Consider the following 11557-nt stretch of genomic DNA (forward strand, 5'->3'; position numbering starts at 1 on the left):
GAACGTCATGTTGGAATAGTTCTGCCCTCCCCATGAGCACCAAAAGTTGGAGGACGAATTCTGGCATATCAAGCAGAAGGATGGTGACACTGCTGCTCTGACTGCTCGCTTCAAGCAACTAAGCATAATATGTCCTAATCAAGTCAAGACTCCTGATGTGACAATCAAGAAGTATATCCGAGCTCCGCCGGATTGTGTTGCAGACTTTGTGCAAGCTGCAAAACCAGCAACAATCGAGGAAACTTATCTGCTCGCCGCTGAAATCAACGACAAGCGAGTCAAGGCTGGCGTCTGGGACAAAGCCTCGAAGAATTTGCATCAAGCTACAACTGCCGCAACCGCTGAAACCGCCGCCACCGCTCCTCAGTCATCAAAGTCCTCTCGTCGCAAGAGGAAGAGCAACAACAGCAACTCCAGTAACAAGAACCGTGCTCTCACTACCGCTGCCCCACTTCAAGCTGTACCAGCTCAGCAACAATCTCAACACCGACCAGCTGCAGCACCAGTTACTTATGCACCGCCTGCAAAGCGTGCATATACCGGTTCTCACCCTGCGTGCCCGACATGTACTTATCATCACACAGTGGGAATCGCCTATCGATACTGCGTGCACTGCAACATGTACGACCACTTCACCGCAAACTGCCGTACTGGTCCTCGCCAAGCTACCGCTCTACGTACTGCTCATCAAGCTCTACTTACCGCTCCTCAAGGCCAGCAAGCGGCTCCTGCACCCGCGATCAATGCAAGAGTTTGCTTCGCGTGTGGTGATCCCAACCACTTCGCGAACATGTGCCCGAATAGGGTGGTGAAGCAAGAGCCTCAGCAACAGCAGCAACCCCAACAATAGCAGCAACAACAGCAAGCAGCACGCGCCCGAACCTTCAACATCAATGCGCGCCAGGCTCAGGCTGACAACAACGTGGTCAATGGTACGTTCCTTGTGAATGGTATATATGTTTCGTGTTTGTTTGATACTGGAGCCGATAACTGTTTTGTGTCGTTTGAATTCAGTCAAATTGGTTGCAGAACGGTCGAGGATCGGTGCTCTGATACTAATGATACGTGATGGAATTGAGAGAAGAAGAAGAGAAGAAACAGCAGAGAATTAGCTCAAACAATCGATACCCACTACAACTGATTACAACAGTATTTAACAGTCATCAACTAACTAACTAACAACTACCCAGCCAATTACAACTATAGCCCCCCTATTATTGAATAATACAAAACAGTCCCTCTCTTGTTAAAACCCACATTTATATAATCTTAAACTTAAAGGTCGGTGACTTTTACCTTTTTGATCCTCCTTTTCTTTTACACTTTGGCCATCATACTTTCCAATGATTGTTAGCCTCGATCCCTCTTCATCCCTTTTCTTTTAATATTCAATTGTTTGGCTGTTACTAAATGAGACGTTGATATGGTCAAATGGTTGCATTCTTTCAATTTCCATATTCTCTTTTTTTTAAATATTTTGTAATTTTTAATTGATAAAAGAACTAACCCTCCATTCTTTCATTTTGACAATTTTTTCGAAAACGAGTCTATATATACTGCATTTTCATGTTTCACGTTTCTGCGTTAATGATACAAAACTCATGTTTCAACATAGTTTTTTTTTCGGAACGAGTCTGGTCAAATATAATATGCTTTCATGCTTATTTTTACGTATGTTTTCGTTTGGTTTACGTTTTAACGTCAACTTTGTTCGCAAACGAGTCGGGTCAAATATAATACACTTTCATTCGACGCTACAAATTCGAGTTCCTGTACGTTTGACATTACTAAGTCTTGAAGGTAAGGGCGGTGTAGTGGTTAGGTGGAACCCTCACTAAACGAACCAACCCGGGTTCGATTCCGTTTCTTTTGTAAACGCAATGCTTTAGATCGGATACATCGACACACGCGTTTTCGTATAGTTAATGGATTATATAATGTGTTGCCAGCTATAAACAACTAAGCCGTTGCCGCCGCAACGCGCGGCCGAGGGCAAAAATCTAGTATCATATTATTGAGGAGAGGAGAGGATAACTCGAACATGCAAGATTTACATCTAACTTAAACAAGATTTACATCTAACTTAAACAAACCGTTGCAACAACACACCCAAGACTTACATCGAACTTACAGAATGTTCGAACACGGAGGAGTTGACCGCCTCCCAAAACGAATAATATTGGTCCGTCACGGCGAGAGTGAAGGCAATCGCGACGGTTCAACCTACTACACCGTACCGGACCACCAGATCACACTCACCTGATACGAACACAAATGGTAATCGAGCGTAAGATCGACAAAGAGAAGAAGAAACCCTAAGAGAAGAAGTAAACTCAATTCATCGATGTCTTTATTCATTTCCCAGCATCGTTTAAGTACACAAACATTAACGAACTGGCCCTTATACTATTTAATAATTCCCAATTGACCCCTACACTATTATTACCGTAACAACACTCCCTTCCTATAAAATTTTTGACCTCAAAAATCGAAAGTTGAAAAAAAGAAAAAAAAAGTGCAATTCTTTTTAAGCTTCACTGTAGTAGTGGAAAGGCGGCCCTCCTTTGCACTAACAATCTTGGACCACCATCTCTTCCTATGCCTTCCAACAAAAGCTTCACAAAAATTGTTGTCATTAACTTTGTTTTCTGCTACTTCCTTGCTTTCATTTAAAACACTCCAATTTATGGACATAACCATTGGCAATAGCTCCTCTGCGATGGTAAATGAATACCCCAAAAAGGTAAGTCTTTGGCACTTTGTTTCAGACTTAGAAAGTACAACTTCCTTTAACTCCAAGATACTATTGTCCTCGGATAGTTCGGGTAAAGCTTTTATCAGTTCATCCATGCATCGATCAGAAAGTTGCAAAATTCCAAACAAAACATTTCCACCCAAGTGTAAAATCACTAGGCCTGTTAACTGCTCCATTACGTCTTCAACCATGAAAATGAACTTGGTGCCGCTAATAAATATGAAGCCATCTGATGAGATGGCAATAGTTGACAGCGGTAATCGATGAGCTGCGGTGGAAGCTTGAGCTATGATGACAGGAAGTTTCCTATCAAAAGGTGCAATTAGATAGTCCAAAGAGTTAGCCAATATCTTCAAGTGACCTTTCTTATGAGCCTCCATATAGACCTGCATGTCAGCATCTCCAATGTCAACGAAGGCTACATTCAGATGATTGCTCTCAGGCAATTCAGTCATGTATATTCCAAGTGCTAGAGCAGTTGTAATTGTTCCATGCATCGAAAGTGAAGGATGCAAGCTTGCTATAGTAGCTACACCCATAACAATCGTTCTTTTAACATCAGTGAAATAAATGGGTATCCCAATGCAGCAATTCACAATAGTTAAATTTAAGTTTTTCTCTGCTATCGTAGTTATAAGGGTTGATGCACTATTCTTGAGCAAAGACAAGCATATGTACTGCTTAATGGTTCCAACATCCTCACGCCTAGAGACCCCTTGTTCTTTATTATTGCAATAATGCCATGAAAGTTCAATATTTCTATCTGTGTAACACCAACCCTTGATCACAATGAGAAACATCAGTTTAAGTTCCCATTTGTGGTACATGCACCCCTTTACCCTCCATTTCCCACTACATCCATCCACGAACTTGAAAGAAAACAACCGTTTAGGTTTCCATTTGTACCATATATGCCCTTTTTTGTTTTTTAAACCACTTTTGGCCCACCAAAATTTGAATTTCAATTTATAATTACTCTCCTTAAAATCATACTTCCACGGTTCACTACACCAATTCTTGGACACAATGAGGAACATCAATTTAGATTTCCATCGATGCCACATGTGTTCTAGTACAATCAACACCTGGATTTGAAATACTTTTGGTTTATCTTTGTAATCAAGTCGTATGATATCTTTAAAACCTCTAAGAACCTGCTCCACTTCAAAGGTTTCATTACTCACTTCTTCCAAAATTTTATCAAGAACATCCCAAGAAACAAATAAGCACCCTAACTTGGTTACCCCAGGTCTGCTATTTACAACTTTATGGAAAACATTAATTTGATCTCCTTGTCTATTAAAATTCGGTAAAATCACAACAGAACCGCAATCAACAGGAAAATCTTGACTTAAACAACATATTTCCTTTTCAGTTCTACTAATATCCTTTCCCTTTTCCTTTGAGTCATCTATTTCTTTTTTCTTTGAATCCTCACCCATACCCACATCCTTTTTATTGTCAAATCCAACAGGCATTTCATCAAACACCTTTGGTGCAGTTTCAATTTTAGTAAATTGAAAACAATCTTGTAATATAATACTCTCCCCGTTATCATTAGTGGAACCGGAATCTCGTAGGGAAACGACTGTACATACCTCAAAGTTTGATGCCCTGTTTGTTCCTGAAGTTTGATATCGATTCGTTTGAGTTGAATTCCCCTGCAGAATAGTTTCCCGCATCCTGGCCAAGGAAAACGCCCTCTCCAACTTTAAACCATTGCCAATATTGTGATACCTCATAAGAATATCACCAATTTTTGGTTTAAGACCGCAAATAAAGAGATATGTTGCATAGTCTTCAGAAATTTCTTCAAAAATTTTAGCCCTACTAAGCAAGACTTTGAATTCATCAAAATATTTTCCAATGATACCTTCTTGGCTCAGTGACATAAGTTCCTCCATGGTAATCTGCTCGTTAACTTGTTGATGTTGTTGTTGCCCTAATTATTGAATCGTTGATGTTGATGGTTGTTACTATCGCTGCCCAAACCCACAGTCAGAGGAAAGAGAGGAAAGAATGCTCTGATACCATTGATACGAACACAAGTGGTAATCGAGCGTAAGATCGACAAAGAGAAGAAGAAACCCTAAGAGAAGAAGTAAACTCAATTCATCGATGTCTTTATTCATTTCCCAGCATCGTTTAAGTACACAAACATTAACGAACTGACCCTTATACTATTTAATAATTCCCAATTGACCCCTACACTATTATTACCGTAACACACCCAACAAGGAATCTCTCAGGCCAGACTCGCCGGAACCCAGATCCGCCAACTAGTTTCCGGTTCCGACAGCCCCACCGGACACCTGGAAAGTCTACTTCTATGTTTCACCGTACACGCGAACACGATCGAGTCTCCGGGAGATTGCGAGATCGTTTCCTAGGAAGTGTGTGATTGGAGTTAGAGAGGAATGTAGGATTAGGGAACAGGATTTTGGGAATTTTCAGATTACCGAAGAAATGAAGATGATTAAGGATGTTAGACAGAGGTTTGGTAGGTTTTTTTATCGGTTTCCCGAGGGTGAGTCTGCTGCTGATGTGTATGATCGTGTTTCGAGTAAGTGTTTTGTTGATGATTTGTTGTAGGATCAGTTGTTTGATCTATGATGGTAGTGATACCGATACGTACGGGTTAAACATTTGGGAAATAACTTTTAAAAATGTGCAGGCTTTCTTGAATCTTTATGGAGAGACATACATAGACATGAACCGGCTTAATCATGACCTGTCAACAGACCTAAACCTGATCATAGTCTCACACGGGGTCGCTTCGCGAGTGTTCTTGATGAAGTGGTTCAAGTGGACCGTTGAGCAGTTCGAGTACTTGCACAATTTTGACAACTGTGAGTTCCGAGTGATGCAATTAGGTTCGGGTGGTGAGTACAGTCTAGCAGTTCACCACTCTGATGAACAGATGCAACAATGGGGACTATCCCCCGATATGATAGCGGGCCAAAAATGGCGAGCCTATGCTCCACGGGGTGCCAATATGGAGAAATTGCCATGGTACCTTGACGGTTTCTTAGACCATGTAAGTGATGATGGTCACGACGATTATGATGATGATAAAAATGTCGAAAATAATGTTTCTTGAGTTTTCATGTTGAAGATCCATGCAGTAGTACTATGCACATTACCTCTAGTATTGATCATATACTGTCCTTCAATAGTTATTATGTTTATATTATATATATATACTTTTGTCTCATGAAAGTTGTAACTAGTGATACTATAGTTGTAAATACAACCAAAGGGTCTTTCTTTCTTCATATGTTTTTTCACATTGAAGAAAAGTTTCACCCTAGCACAACCAATCTACGGTTCGACCATAAACTAACTGCTAAAAAGCACAACTTACAGTAAAGGAACATGATTGGATCATGTTGCGATCATGCATCAGCAACCTTGTGTCCCACACGGTGCTTTTAGAAATGGATGTTCCAAAGTTTCGTTTTCAATTCGATAAGTTCATATTGTTCTTATACGACGTATAATAGTAACACATATCCTAAACGCTTTTAAAAGTTTCACTTAACATCAAATTAGTCTAAATGTAGGAAACATGCTAAAGACACATAATTCACACCGATGAGAAAACCATTGTAGGACCAAATTAATACGCGATACACATGACCAAATTAATTCCTCATGTTTATATATTAAGGTTACCACAGAAGTTTTAGGTTGTGGTTGAGAATATCAATTGTACATCAACTACACAAAAACTCTCAGATTTGATAGATAAGCTTTCTTTAAACATCATTATCTGTTGAGTATCATTTGTTTTTTTGAATGACAAGTAAATTACTAAGCTGTTATTTAAGTCCAAAATATGCAAAACAAATATTGCTCATCCTGATATACTATTATTTATATAAAAAAGGAGTACCATTTCTATCCCACATCGCCTAAGAAATAATCTTTCCTCTTCTTTATAAAACACATTTGCGGACCATATGTTACCGGGCTTGGTAGCGCTTGCTTGTAACTCAAGTGAGGGTATCAAAGATGGTTGGACAATGATTCAGCCCAGTCAGGTTGGCTCCATCGGTGCACAAACTGGCTTGCCCATTCCAAGTTGTGAGTTGGACCATGTCGCTTGAGCGAAGGCTTGGGTTACGTGGTTCCTAAAGCAGGGGGCACTGCGTAAGGCTGGCTTCACAGAGCTGCGAAAACCCTTCGCTCACGACAGTGGAAGGATAACAAGCCGGGGCTCCATGGGTCCATAATAATCTACTTGGCTGTCTCAAATGAACAACCATCTTTTTTTTTTTCGATGATATTTTAGATGTTGTTATGTCCCGGCTGTGAATCATAAAGTATGACCAGTTTTGTGAGAACCAAAGTTCTCAGAAATATTTCTTCCTTTATAGTTGTCGAGACCTCACAGAACAAAAATCAGGGAAACACATTGAAGCTCATCCAGAAACTCCCAAGTTGCTTTCATGAAAAAAGTCAACCAGTTCGAACAGTGGACTCTTAGAGTCAAATGCGTGATAATTCGGAACCTTAAAAGTATGAAACGATTTAACAAACTTTCTACCGAAGAAAGGGATGAGGAGACCCTGATCAATTTCATCAGAAAGCAAAGAGTAACAAGTCTGTGGTCTGATTCTGAATACTCAGAATCAACATAATCTTTCTCCAAACACAACTCTTTCAAACATTCCTAGACTAAAAATATGTTGTCTGGTTAAAAGGTTACGATCATTGTGGCTGCTAGCGGCGCACATGAACTGCCACCGATCAAAACGAGGGAACTTGTGAAGATAGCTTTGCAAAAGCTTGCATCTATCCCTTCAAACAATATTCTGGTGAGACCTGTTTGCAATTGTTTTCTTTGCTAAATCATAAATCATGCTTTTTATATCTATAAATATCTAAATAATTTATATTTTACAGTACAATTTACTTACCTTTTATCTTTGTAAGTTTTAACTAAATATATTTTTTTTTAAAAAGTATTTATTAGAAACCAAAGAACCATAAGCAATGCAGCTTTAGTCATTGCAATATTATGGCACCCCTATTCGTATCGTGTTTGCTGGAACTTATCAATGGTAAGCATTGGCAGTAGGAAGAAGATAAGCAAGCATCAAACTCTTTATAGATGGAGCAATTTTGACCATTCAACTCGGGCCATGCATCACCTATCAACGGGCGATATATCTGTGGACTATCATTTGGTTTTTGGATGACAAGTAAATTACTAAGCCGTTATCTAAGTCCAAAATATGCAAAACAAATATTGGTCATTCTGATATGTTAAAGTTTATGTTTAAAGTTGGTACCATTTCTATCCCACATCGGCTGAAGAACAATCATTCCTCTTATTTATAAAACACATTTGCAGATCCAACATCGCCGGGCTTGGTAGCGCTTGCCTGTAACTCAAGTGAGGGTATTAAAGATGGTTGGACAGTGACTCAATCCAGTCAGGTTGGCTCCATTGGCGCACAAGCTGGCTTGCCCGTTCCAAGTTGTGAGTTGGAGCATGTGGCTTGAGTGAAGGCTTGGGTCACGTGGTTCCTAAAGCAGGGGGCACTGCGTAAGGCTGGCTTCACAGAGCTGCGAAAACCCCTCACTCATGACAGTGGAAGGATAACGAGTCGGGGCTCCATGGGTCCATAATAATCTGCTCGGCTGTCTCAAATGAACAACCATCTTTTTTGGAAAACTGTTCACTAAAAACTAATTACAAGTTGAGCATCAGAAAGCAAAGTGCCTCACTAAAACTAAACAATCATGAGGTTTACCTGACATGTTACAGAACAAGAAATGCTTCAAGATTATCCGCAGCTGCATCCTGTATAGGCCATGTACAGATGCAGGAAACTGCATTCCCTGCTAACCTTTTGTTGATCTGGGTCTTTTATGCGATTTAGGTATGTTACTATCCGACCATTTTTATACATTCTGATGTCATATGGGCATGTTTTACCGGTGTTCCTTATTCAAATTTTACCCGAATGACCCAATATTTGTACCGAATTAAAATGGAATAACAAATTCTGGTTTCGAATTAACCGAATCTGTTCGATATGAATACACGATTTTAACCCTACCCAAATTGCGGTCTTTAAAGAAGAAACAAAATAAACGCCGGTCTTTGATTTTTTTAAGTAGAGCCATCAGCAAAACATTAAACTTCAATGAGTTTGATCCAAAAAACAATTGAAATACAATGAACAAAATCTTTTACAATCTATTTAATTTATTTAAAAAAAATAGTAGCAAACTTTTAAGAAAAAGAAATATTAGAACTAGAGATTGTAGGGCTTTACCCTCGAGAGGGAGCCCTTCCAGAAATTCTCGACGGCCAAGGGAGACCCAAAGCCGAGGAGGGGGTTTGGAAATAGTTTTCAACCAGCAATTGACGCGCCTCAGTTATTACCTCATTTGCTGCGTCATTGCCCCAAGCGCAAAGATACTTTTTTTCATTTCCACAACCCCTTCTTTATACACACCACAATCCACCCTTTTCATACCCTCCACCGATGTGGGATCAATCACAAAACTCAATCTTCTTTCACAGCTATTTAGTCTGCTGTTTCACTTGTGTTCCTCGACAACTTGTGCTATAGATGTGCAGATAATGATCAATTAACAAAACAACCAACAATGAGATATTCTGAACCAAAAAAATTGCCAATTATGAATGTTTTTTTTCTTTTTCTTTTTCTACATTTACATCTCCATAATATGTTGAAGATTGTTCATTGTTACAATATGTAGTTCTTGCTTGCACTTGTTAATTGTAAGCTTAGCAGCTGGGAAAAAGAGAAGCAATAAACAAACCCTTTTAGTGGCAATACCCTTTATCTATAATGAGTTAAACAAGTAAGACGAAAGATTAGCTTAAACGGAAAACATACCAAACAGGTCAAAATTCACCTAAGGTGTTGAAGAGGTATGGCCCCAAATCCATACACACATGGCAGGGACCACACCACTTTGTCTCCAGCATGGCGCCTATTTCAACAGAGTGCATCCAGAAGCTTCTAGAAGCTTCTGGAAGGAATCGCAGGTGACACCAAAGATGCTCTCCCAGACAAAAAGGACAACACGTGTCACCAGTAGACGAACATCAGCTGGACCTGCAAAATATTCCTAGGACAGGCCGACAGCCCTTGCCAGAATTCTCCTGACTGGACGAATAAAGATGCGCCACGTCATCCACTACTCTGGGAGTGACAGAGGAGACTGGCGCTCGGTGGCAGCTGGCAAGGCGTCCCTTCCCTCCTTCATCATTCGGCTATAAATAGAGGACTCCTTCGGGTTTAACATTCTGCTCTCTCTCTATTTCACCTACAACACACACTATTCTCCTCAGAACAATACTTATTCTCACGCCGGAGGGTGGTCACAAGGAGAACCCCCCTCCTTGTGACGAGTCACCGGTGTTCTGTTTTGCAGGAATCAGCGATTGGCGAGTGGAGGAAGAGATTGAACCCTTATTGACGAGACGACCCAGCTGGATAACCTAGTGTTAACCAGTGTTTCATCAGGTGTCTTTTAAAGGCATAAAACCTCCTATATGGATTCAGATTCACTAATAACTTTAGACATGCAACTTTTTAATCATATTCGACACTTCAGTAACTTAAAGAAAAGAAAAAAAAACTGGTCAAAAAATGGTGTGTCAACCCAATTGTTGCTACAAAATTCACTTGTTTTGATATGCTGCCTAAGTTGCTAATCTTGTCGCTTCTGCGCTTTCAGAAATGTATCACTAGTTGTAAAATACACACAGGGCCTAGAGTTTTAAAGTTAATGAGATTGGGTCATGGTTAAAAGACTTGAACACTTCATAAAAAAAATATATAGATTGGGCCATGGTTAAATACGTAAACACTAACTTAAAAACTTATGGTCCTATGGATTCGGCCATGTTTAAAACATTCGGTTCGGTTATTTTCGGTTATGAATATAAGAATAACCATAACCGAACCGCAACATGCGGTTATCAAAAATATAAATAACCGACCCTTCGGTTGTCTCGGTAATAATTCATGAGTCATGACATACGAATAATTCATGCCATATAATAATATTAATTCATTAACATATAATATATAAATTTATCCACCATCTCATCCATTAATTTATGAGGACAATTGATGCAATCGACTAACTATTAACTATATGTATTTTTCTTTTGAAAATCACTACAGCAAGATGGTGCAGCAGCCCACTTTACATCCAAATACAAAACATGATACAATAGAGACTCACAATAACCTCTGCATTGCTACATTGAAAATTCTGGGATTATGATGCTTTGTCTGGTGTGTCATTTAGCTTAAGCAGGTAAGATTTAAAAATAAGTTACCAAAATACCCCTTATTAAACATTAGCTTTTAACATGGTTAGAAAAGTGGATGGATTTGGCAACAATTTTAAAACCTCAATGGTTCAGTTGAGAAAAAAAAAACTTTTTGGATGGATTTGGCAGTCGTATCCGTCGTATCCAAACCTTAGGGATGTTTTGGCAGTTTACTCAAGAAAAAGAAACAAAAACAATGGCAAAACTGTAAATTTAAATGGAGCAAAATCATAATTTGGCTGGAAGTATAAAATTTAGAAATATATGAAAATATTAATGGTTCGATTTGATTAATTTTTGTTAAACGATGATACAAAATAAACCGATAACCGGTTTTTGGTTAATTGGGTTTCACTTAATTCAGTTTTTAGTTGACTTCGTTTTCGGTTAACGATTCAATTAGTGTTCACCACCTAGACATTCTTAATCATTTAACATGTCATTTTTTCTAACTAAACAAAGAATAACAA

General features: G+C 39.2%; 1 non-coding gene and 1 pseudogene across 1 annotated transcript; one reads left to right on the forward strand and one right to left on the reverse strand.

Moving 5' to 3' along the window:
- The first annotated feature begins 4715 nt into the window (after positions 1-4715).
- LOC110907372 lies at positions 4716-5976 on the forward strand (annotated as a pseudogene).
- A 3061-nt stretch (positions 5977-9037) lies between these two features.
- LOC118486835 lies at positions 9038-9190 on the reverse strand. The gene has a single exon (XR_004880003.1). It is a non-coding gene; the product is annotated as a U4 spliceosomal RNA (small nuclear RNA).
- Between the last annotated feature and the right edge of the window lie 2367 nt (positions 9191-11557).

The sequence above is a fragment of the Helianthus annuus genome, chromosome 14, assembly GCF_002127325.2.
Source record: "Helianthus annuus cultivar XRQ/B chromosome 14, HanXRQr2.0-SUNRISE, whole genome shotgun sequence".
NCBI lineage: Eukaryota > Viridiplantae > Streptophyta > Magnoliopsida > Asterales > Asteraceae > Helianthus > Helianthus annuus.